General features: G+C 37.4%; 1 pseudogene; it reads right to left on the reverse strand.

Annotated features, from left to right (window-relative positions):
• Nucleotides 1–8,975: 8,975 nt before the first annotated feature.
• On the reverse strand, nt 8,976–9,472 carry LOC703486 (ribulose-phosphate 3-epimerase-like; annotated as a pseudogene).
• Nucleotides 9,473–11,541: the final 2,069 nt, after the last annotated feature.

The raw sequence follows: 11,541 nt of genomic DNA on the forward strand, positions 1-11,541 counted from the left end.
AGTCAGTTTGCATTCTCAACAGAGAGGCTGGTGGTCTGGAACAGGTTCTCAGCCCTGGTCACTGGTTGCCTGGAAACAGAATCAGTGCCGTTGAGAGGGGAGGCCATGGTGGGAGAAAGACCAGCCTTTAGGACTGCAGGCTGCATGGGAGCAGGATGACTCCTGTGACTGCCAGCTTTCCCCCACTTCCCTGGTGACCTGTATGACTCAGCAGAGGCAGCCATAATCCTCTTGGGAATATAACTCCACTAGACTTGGAACCCACCCCCATCCCCCACAATAGCCACAGCAAGCTCCCTCAAAGGAGAGGGTGAGCTCAGACATGCCTATCGCTGTTGCCACGTGGTCTTTCTCTGCCCACCCGGAGAGCCAAAGACATTGGAGCATTCTCCAAAACAGACCATATGATAGGCCATAAAATAAGTCTTGCTAAATTTAAGAAAATCAAAATTATATCAAGAACTTTCTAAGACCACAGTAGAATAAAATTGGAAATTAATTCCAAAAGGAACCCTCAAAAGCATGCAAATACATGGAAATTAAATAACTTGCCCCTAATGATCATTGGGTAAATAACTAAATCAAGATGGAAATTTAAAAATTATTTGAACTGAATGATAATAGTGACAGAACCTATCAAATCCTCTGGAATACAGCAAAAGCAGTGCTAAGAGAAAAGTTCATAGCATTAAATGCCTACATCTAAACATCTGAAAGAGCACAAATAAACAATCTAATGTCACACCCCATGGAACTGGAGAAACAAGAACAATCCAAACCCAAGCCCAGTGAAGAAAAGAAATAACAAAGATCAGAGCAGAACTAAATGAAATTGAAACAAAAAAATACAAAAGATAAAACAGAAAGCCGGTTCTTTGAAAAGAGAGTTGACAGACCATTAGCAAGAAAACCAAGAAAAGAAGAGAGAAGATTCAAATAAGCTCAACTAGAAACAAAACAGAAGGTATTACAACTGATACCACACAAATACAAATGATTATTCAGGGATACTATGAACACCTTTTCACACATAAACTAGAATACCTAGAGGAGATAAATAAATTCCTGGAAATGTAAAACCCTCCTAGATTAAACCAGGAAGATATAGAATCCTTGAACAGACAAATAACAAGCAGCGAGATTGAAATGGTAATGAAAAAAAACTTGCCAACAAAAAAAATTACAGGACCAGATGGATTCACAGCTGAATTCTATCAGACATTCAAAGAAGAATTGGTGCCAATCCTATTGACACTACTCCAAAAGATAGAGAAGAAGGGAATCCTCCCTAAATCATTCTATGAAGCCAGTATCACCCTAATACCAAAACCAGGGAAGGACATAACACAAAAAGAAAACTACAGACCAATATCCCTGATGAACATAGATGCAAAAATCCTCAACAAAATACTAGCAAACTGAATCCAACAGCATATCAAAAAGATAATCCACCATGATCAAGTGGGTTTCATACCAGAGATTCAGGGGTAATTTAACATATGTAAGTCAGTAAATGATACATCATATAAACAGAATTAAAAACAAAAATCACATGATCATCTCAATAGACATAAAGAAAGCATTTGACAAAATCCAGCATCCCTTTATGCTTAAAACCCTCAGCAAAATCAGCTTAGAAGGGACATACCGGGCCGGGCGTGATGGCTCAAGCCTGTAATCCCAGCACTTTGGGAGGCCAAGATGGGCGGATCACGAGGTCAGGAGATCGAGACTATCCTGGCTAACACGGTGAAACCCCGTAAAATACAAAAAACTAGCCGGGCGAGGTGGTGGGCGCCTGTAGTCTCAGCTACTCGGGAGGCTGAGGCAGGAGAATGGCGGGAACTCGGGAGGAGGAGCTTGCAGTGAGCTGAGATCCGGCCACTACACTCCAGCCTGGGTGACAGCAAGACTCCGTCTCAAAAAAAAAAAAAAAAAAAAAGAAGGGACATACCTTAAAGTAATAAAAGCCATCTATGACAAACCCACAGCCAACATTATATTGAACAGGGAAAAGTTTAAAGAATTCCTGCTGAGAATGGGAACAAGACAAGGATGCACACTTTCACAACTTCTGTTCAACATAGTACTGGAAGTCCTAGCCAGATCAATGAGACAAGAGAAGGAAATAAAGGACATCCACATTGATGTCAAAGTGTTGCTGTTTGCTTATGATATGATCATGTACCTAGAAAACCCTAAAGACTCATATAAAAAGCTCCTAGAATTGATAAATGAATTCAGCAAAATTTCAGGATAGAAAGTTAACGTACACAAATCATTAGCTCTAGTATACACCAACAATGACCAAGGTGAGAATCAAATCAAGAACTCAACTCCTTTCACAATAGCTACAAAAAAAATTATTATTATTATTATATACCTAACCAAGGATGTAAAATACCTCTACAAGGAAAACTACTAAACACTGCTGATAGAAATAAGAGATGACATAAACAAATGGAAACACATCCCATGCTCATGGATGGGTAGAATCAATATTGCAAAAATGACCACACTGCCAAAAGCAACCTACAAACTAATGCAATTTCCACCAAAATACTACTATCATGCTTCAAAAAACTAGAAAAAACATCCTAAAACTCATATAAAACCAAAAAAAGAGCCTGCATAGCCAAAGCAAGACTGAGCTAAAAGAAGCAAATCTGGAGGCATCATGTTACCTGACTTCAAACCATACTATAAGGCCATAGTCATTGAAACAGTGTGGTACTGGTATAAAAATAGGCACAGAGACCAATGGAACAGAATTGATAACCCAGAAATAAAGTCAAATACTTACAGCCAACTGATTTTTGACAAAGCAAACAAAACATAAAGTAGGGAAAAGACACCCTATTCCACAAATGGTGCTGGGATAACTGGTAAGGCACATGTAGAATGAAACTGGATCCTCATCTCTCACCTATACAAAAGTCAATTTAAGATGGATCAAATGGATCAAGACTTAAATCTAAGACCCGAAATCATAAAGATTCTAGAAGATAACATTAGAAAAACCCTTCTAGACATTGGCTTAGGCAAAGATTTCATGACCAAGAACCCAAAAGCAAATGCAACAAAAACAAAGATAAATAGATGCACTAAATTAAACCAAAAGACTTCTGCACAGCAAAGGAAATAATTAACAGAGTTAACAGACAACCCACAGAGTGGGAGAAAATCTTCACAATCTATACATCTGACAAAGGACTAATGACCAGAATCTACAAAGAACTCAAACAAATCAGCAAGAAAAAAACAAACAATCCCATCAAAAAGTGGGCTAAGGACATGAATAGACAATTCCCAAAAGAAGATATACAAATGGCCAATAAGTGTATGGTAAAATGCTCAACATCACTAATTATCAGGGAAATGTAAATCAAACCTACAATGCAATACCACCTCATTCCTGCAAGAATAGCCATAATAAAAAAATAATAGATGTTGGCATTGATGTGGGAAAAAGAGAACACTCTTACATGGTTGGTGGGAATGTAAACTAGTACAACCACTATGGAAAACAGTGTGGAGATTCCTTTAAGAACTAAAAGCAGATCTCCCATTTGATCCAACAATCCAACTCCTGGGTATCTACCCACAGGAGAAGTCATTATACGAAAAAGATACTTGCACACGCATGTTTATAGCAGCACAATTTGCAATTGCAAAAATATGGAACCAGCCCAAATGCCCATCAATGAGTAAGTGGATAAAGAAAGTGTGATATATATGTAGATGATGGAATACTACTCAGTCATAAAAAGGAATAAAATAATGGCATTCACAGCAACCTGGATTGAATTGCAGACCATTATTCTAAGTGAAGTAACTCAAGAATGAAAAATCAAACACTGTGTGTATTCACTATGAGGACACAAAGGCATAATAATGATATAGTGGACTTTGGGGACTTGGTGGAAAGAGTGGGAGGGCACTAAGGGATAAAAGACTACACAGTGCATACAGTATGCATTGCTTGTGTGGTGGGTGCACCAAAATCTGATAAATCACCACTAAATAACTTCTTCATGTAGCCAAACCCCACCTGTTCCCCAAAAACCTATTGAAATAAAAAATAAAAACAAACAAAAAAAATCAAGATGGAAGGAAGGAAAAAATGATCTACAAAACAACAGTAAACAATAAACGAAATGGCAGGAGTCAGTTTATACCTATCGATAATAATCTTGAATATAAATGGATTAAAATCCCCAATTAAGAGATATAAAGTGGCTGAATGTATTTTAAAAAAAAAAAAAAGCAAGACACAACTACAGTTGTCTCTCAGTACCCACGGAGGATTGTTCCCAGGACCCCCACAGATACCAAAATTCATAAGATGGTCACGTACTTTATATAAAATGGTATAGTATTTGCATATAACCTATGTACATCCTCCTGTATACTTTAAATTATCCCTAGATTACTTATAACAGTGAAAAAGCCTACAGAATGAAAGAATGAAATCCTGACATTTGTGGAAACATGAATGAGCCTGGAGGACATTATGTTAAGTGAAATAAGCCAGACACAGAAAGACAAACAACACATGTTCTCACTTATATGTGGAAACTAAAAACCTTGAACCCACAAAAGTAGAAAGTGGAATAGTAGTTACCAGAGGCTTGATGGGTACAAATTTACAGTTAAATAGAAGGAAAAATTTATAGTGTTCTATAGCACAGCAGAGTGACTATAGTTAACAATAATTTAGTATATTTCAAAATGGCTAGAAGAATTTTGAATGTTATCAACACAAAGAATTGATCAATGTGTGAGGTCATGGATATGCCAGTTACCCTTACTTGATCATTACACATTGTATACACTGTATATCAAAATATCACATGTATCTCATAAACATGTACAATTATTATGTATCAATTAACATTTTTAAAAAATTAAAACTTAAAAAAGCATCTGGTTTCAGGATATTATGTATAAAGAAATCCCTTTCTTTATGTATAATATCAATGCCACAATCTTTTCTGTCATACTTCCTAAGAATAAAAGTTTGGGGGACAGTAAGACCCATAAAATAAAGTCATACAAAGTGAGGCTGCTTTAGACCAAGCCTGCCCCTAGAATTTTGTTCTTAAAGTGACTCTTACTTAACTGGAACCAGTCTGAGAGGAAAACAGAATTTTCTAAACTTTGGGGGCTGCAGCATTCTATGATTAGGATTTCTCAAAGAGATACTACAAGAATACCATTTTGAATTTGTGGTCTTGCTTGCTCTGGTTCATAGGGTGAAAAAAAAAAAAATTCTAAACTAGTTCCCCTAGTCAGCCTTAAAGAATCAACTTCCTACATATTTTCCTCTTTATATAAGACCAACTCCTTCATGAGACAGGAATAGCTTTGAGATTTCAGCATATATTTCCTATTCAGAAGAAACAGCAGATAAAATGCAGGCTCATTTTACCTAAGCAAAAACACTAATCAGCTTATAGACACCAGAGAAGCATCCACAACCCAACAATGTGTGAAGATTCAAATGTAATAAATGGTGGGTCTTCTTTTGAAAAGCAATTAGGAGTCATCCAATACCTATGAGTTAATCTATATGAAGGGTTTAATTTGGGCAGCCTTCTATTCTGCCTTCCTTTCCTTCCTCTAATTGAGTAAACAAATGCATTAGTCAGCAAGGCTAAGTCTTCTAGGGTGAAATGTCTTGTGGTTCTAACCATTCTGCCTCATTTCCAGGATATTAACAAGACATTTGAAGATGATTTTAAAGATAATAAGATATAGCCCTTTGGAAGAAAAGCAGATTAGGGGCTTCCAGCCAGTGCATTGCTAAACATACTCACTGAAACTTAATATCTTAAAAGCATTTCCTTCCTAAGGTGTGCTCATCTTAAAAAAAAAGCTTTTCAGGGAAACACTCGTGTTTGGGGCCCACAAAAAGAGCCTAGCACTGAAGCCAATTCTAATTTCCAGTGGGTGAAAGGAGTCCAGGGATTCTCTATGGACAGAGGAAAAAGTCAATCATTATCTGCTGACTGATCATACATTCAGCAGGGATGAAGATGTAATTTGCAGTAAATGGCATGGACAATTGTTAAATATTTTGACAGTCACCCCTGTTGTCAGCTGGATTTTTCACCTGCAGATGTTGTTACTTGACAATACCATCTGCCTTGAGTATAAGTGCTTTATTATTTTCTGTGGTCAGGCCAGTTTTCCAGATGCTTCCTCTTCCTTAAAAGTTAGCAAGGAAAAAAAAAAAAAAAATGAACACAGCCAGGCACAAAGAAGACTGCTAGCCCAGCAACAGCTGCTGTAGCAGTCTGACCTTCTAGAACACTGATGCTTTAATTTCTTTCCTGCCCAGTAAAGGTGGGGTAACCTGCCTGTCAAAAGAATGCCATTCTAAAACACATGGAAACAGGGAGGGCCTCTGTCTTCCTGGAACTTAAGTTCTAGTGGGAGAAAGATGGACAATAAGTAGGTAAATAAATCATGTCAGATAATAATAAGTATTATGAAGAATAAAAGTAGTTGTAATAAGACACAGTAACTGAGAGATGGAGGTGGGTGGCTATTTTAGATAGAAAGATCAAGAAAATCCTCTTATAGGAAGTATGACATTTGAGATGAAAGCTGAAGGATAAACAGTAGCCAAACTAGTTTTAACACTTTAGAATGTTTTTTACACTTCTTTTTAGAAGTGCTTATATAATTTATTTTTGATAGTTTTACTGTACATTTATTTTTAAATAAAAACAAAAGACAAATCCAAGTTTTCCAGGCAAATAAACTCATAACTTTATCACATCTGATACTATCATCTTCTGTATAAGCTTTTAATTAAATTGTTTCTACACACTTCATGTTGTTTGATTTGATTAAATGTCTATTATTCATTGTGCAAATATTTACTAAGCTAAAATAGAAACAAACATTAAGAAACAAATTTTTACCTTGTAATGTAAAACAAAAGAAAGATAGGGTTTCTTAATGCTATTCTATGCTTGAATGTTGGCACTCTTTGTTTTTCAAACCTTATTTATCAAAACTGATAGTAGCCTCAAGAAGTTTAATGATACTGGTCCTGGTATTTTTTGCCATATTTATTACATAGCAATAGTATTTACAAGGCTGAAGTAGCTGACACATATTGGTAGTCACTGTATAATTTTGATTACAGTTATAAAAATTTAGTTTATGGATTAACTCTGTACCCTGTCATCTTTTAGCCTGCCTGTTCTTTCTTGGAATAAAATACATATCCCTTAGGGTTAAGATCCATAGTTCCAGAATATTCTCAGCCATCTGGTTCAGGTACAGGGTAAAGTTAAGCTGGAAATAATAATTATTAGCTAAAAGAAGCTTCTTTTGTCTTACCTGCTTCCCAAGGGCTCTGTTTGTAAAAAGAGTACAGACCAGAAATCCTGTGCCTTGCTAAATTCTTTCCATGTGCCATCCTATTGCTGAGCTTTCGTTTCCTCATTTTTTAAATGAGAAACAAATATCTGCCCTATCACCACTTACAGGTGTGATTTATAGATTTAATGAGAATATATCAAAATACTTTATAACCCACAAAACATAAATTTATATAATGCTAGCCACTTTGAATTGAACATCCTCTAAATTCTAGAAATAGTACTGGAAGCTTTGCATATATAATGTTACCTCTTAATTCTCAATACAACCCCTCAGTTTTTATAATTACATTCAATATATAAATGAGTTAAGAGAAGTGCAAAAAAAGTTAGGTAATTTGACAAAGGTAAATAGCTAGAGGGGGCAAAGTTGGGATTCAACACAATATTGCTTCCAAATAGAGGCTTTACTTTTCCCTTCTACTCAGAGCTAACACAGCAACCTTAAGAATGGTGGGTGAGACTAAGAAAACTTGGAATGGGGAGGAATCAATGAGTAGCCTACTTTGACAAAGAAAACACCCTGATAAAATCTATGCTGTATTTTAGAATCCCTGAGCTTCATATATTGTTTTATAGTTTTTATTAATCAACTATAAGATGAAAAGTGAAAAATAAATGTTCAGATGCAAAAATACGATATGCCATCCCACCCAAGCTTATATTTTAAAATTCTACTTTACTCATTTATCAAGCATATAAATAAATCACAAATAACGTGAACTAAGAAAAACATAAAGACTTCCTTTGCTTTTGGAAAACAGCTGAGAAACAACAGAAAATTATTTTTAGAAATACAGAAAAAAAAAGTTGCTTTTATAGTAGCCAATATGACCTCATTGGGCATTAAGACACATCTCTGTTTGTAACTTTAATACAGCTATAGTATTACTATTTATAAACATCAAGGCTTCCAGTCAAAACTGAGTATTTTGCCACACTAATCTTCAAATTGCATCACTAAAAATGTAGTTATACACACCAATTTCTAATCTCAGAACATTCTACACAATAGATTTTAATCACTGGAATAAATAATTGCTCAGAAAAGCAGTACTGCTTCAATTACAATATGATTTTCCAGTCAATATTCCTGTTTTCCAGTAAAAAGATTTCATGAGCAGAAACACTGAGCTCCTTGTGTTTTCATCAATCAAGAGAACACTTCTGGGCCGGGCACAGTGGCTCACGCCTGTAAATCCCAGCACTTTGGGAGGCCGAGGTGGGCGGATCACTTAAGGTCAGAGCTGGAGACTGGCCTAGCCAACATGGTGAAACCCAATCTCTATTAAAAATACAAAAAATTAGCCAGGTGTGATGACAGGCTCCTGTAATCCCACCTACGCAGGAGGCGGAAGCAGGAGAATCTCTTGAACTTAGGAGGTGGAGGTTGCAGTGAGCTGAGACTGCGCCACTGCACTCCAGCCTGGACGACAGAGCGAGACTTTATCTCAAAAAAATAAAAAAAGAGAGAGAACATTTCTGAGCAGCTTCCATGCAAACATTTTTAACAGGTTGACACATATCTGTAATCTTCGCTCCTCATAATGGCACTGCCAGACACAGGCATGTGAACTCCTACTCGGCACCCTTATGGACAGTGTCAGGACCTACTCCACCATCACCTCTATATCCAAAGATAGGAGCTGGGTCCTCAACCAGTGAACCTTTGGCATCATATCTTTCATAAATTTCTGTTCTCCAAATCCAGGTTCCATTGTCATTACCAAGGCCATATCTATTTTATTAGCGCACGGTGCCAAATACTCAACTGTTGTTCCCAGTTTAATGGCAAGGCCAACATTCAGCTCATTCTCCCAAATGTCTTTAATCAAAGCCCTTGAGTTCTCAGTAGCCTCGAGATGAAAGGTGTACTGATTGGCACCTGCTCCAGCCATTGGCTTTACCCACTATTTACGGCCTGAACCCTCTCATGTGCATATCAAAGAAAGAGTCCTGACCTAGCTGCTTTTGAAGGCTTTCTACCACAGAGTCGATTATCTAGAGGCACTTGTCCCCAAATTGGCAGGGCCACTGTTGAGGAGAGGTGGGCCAATCTTGCAGTCTGACACCATAGTCTGGGCTTATATAATGTTTTCTTGATCTATTAGAGAAGTATCTTTAAATATTCTTCCACAGCATAATTTTAATATTTTATTTGAAGATAAATAAACACACTAAGAAATTAACCATCACCTGTAATCCCTCCATGTAAAATCAATCACATAATGAAGTTAAGGTTCCCCATTCTTCTGCCTATTTTGCCTTTCCAATCCCTATGCCCCTGTTCCTAACTCTCATTGCTGTGCCAGAGGAATTGCTAGTAACAATCTGCTTGATGACTGAATTACTGACAAGCATTCTGTATTGACATATTTAATTCAAACGTGGTAGATAGTTTGAAAAGTCTTAAGAGTTCTCTCCTTGTTATTTTCCCTGGATATGATTTTACCTTTCCTGTGCAAAAACCAATGCAAGTCCCAAAGGCCGAAGACCGTCCTCAGTTCCCTCTTAATTGTGTAACTGAATGGCAAGCACCAAATAAATAGTGGCTCCCCGCACCACAGTAACAATGAGAAATGATAGACTATGAGCTATGTGCCCAATAGTCAGCAAAAGATTTTTACATATATCCTTATTTCATCCTCACAAAACAAACGCTCTAGCCTATACTGTCTCTACTGTCTCTGTAAATGTCCTTATTTTAGAAGTGAGGCTCGTAGATTAAATAAATTGCCCAACATCACATAGCAAGAGACATGCAAAAGTTTATGTTCATCAGCCCTGCTCTAGATGAAGGGTTGGCAAACTATAGCCCAAACCAGCTTACCACTTGTTCTTGTACAGCCTGAGAGCTAAGAATAAATTTTACATTTCCTAATGGTAAGGGAAAAAAAAAGAATAGTCTCTTGTGACATATAAAAATTATATAAAATTAAAATTTCAGTGTCCATAAATTGTTTTATTGGGCCACAGCTACACTCATTTGTTATGTGTTATCTATAGCTTTCACACTACAACAGCAGAGCTAAGTAGTTGAATAGTTGTAACAGAGATGCAATATCCTGCAAAAACTACAATATTTAACATCATAATTTAAGGAAAAGTTTTCCAACCCCTCCTCTAGATAGCCAAGAACCACATGGGCAGCAAATGAGTAACAGGCTTCATTATTCTCAGTTTAATCAGAAAAACTGAGTTACTACAATATCATGGTATTAGATGGTTTGATACAGGAATCAGGACTTACAGGAAAGTGGAAGAAGCTAGAAGAGTGAAGATCTGGAGGCTTCAGCTGGAGGATCAGGAAAACTGCCACTATAATTTCAACTTGAAGTGCCAGAGTGGGTGAAGAAAGCAGGGCTCGTGAGGAACTCCAAGGAACCACTACCCCTGGTTTCACAACCCGAAAAGGGAGCTCAGGAAGAGCTTTGCAAAGCAACCATGTCTGGCAGTCAAGAGCTCCCCAAAATGATGGCTTCTTTTCACTTTTGCTTTCCAAATCTCTGCAAGTTCCTCCCAGTGATAAACACTAACTCTGACCTATAGAGGAAAAGGAATTCTGGGAAACAAACCCAGTCTTAGAACGAAATGATGATTGTGTAGATTTGACAACATAACCCAGCATATGTCCCAACCAGTGTTTGGCAATACCATAGGCACTATTTTTCCAGTAGTAGCCAGTACCTGCAAAGAGCCTGCCATCTTGCCTGTGGTGGAGATGTAAATTGGGGCCCTAGGATACCCATGGCAGGTCAGGATGTAACCTTCTCAGCCCGTATCTTCTAGGTGTGGCAGGTTTGCTTGCGCTGTTTCTCCTTTGGAATTGGATCCAGACTTGAACCCCAAAATATTCAACTGGGTACCCAGTATTTTATTATCTTCATTGTCAGATTGTGTTCATTGTCATTAAAAGGGACTTCCCTGGGGCTCACTTCTGCCTTCAAGCTGGGCTGGGTGCCTTATAAACTTCATCTCATTTAATACACTCAATAACCCCTCCAGGTAGGGAGGCTTAACCTCTTTTTACAGATGAGGAAACTAAAGTTTGAAGAGATTAAGAAAATTGCCCAAATTCACAGTGTAAATGGTGAAGCCAGGCTTGAGTCTCTGTTCCGTATGATTCCCAAACCCAGTACAGCAG

This window comes from Macaca mulatta, chromosome 2 (assembly GCF_049350105.2).
Source record: "Macaca mulatta isolate MMU2019108-1 chromosome 2, T2T-MMU8v2.0, whole genome shotgun sequence".
NCBI lineage: Eukaryota > Metazoa > Chordata > Mammalia > Primates > Cercopithecidae > Macaca > Macaca mulatta.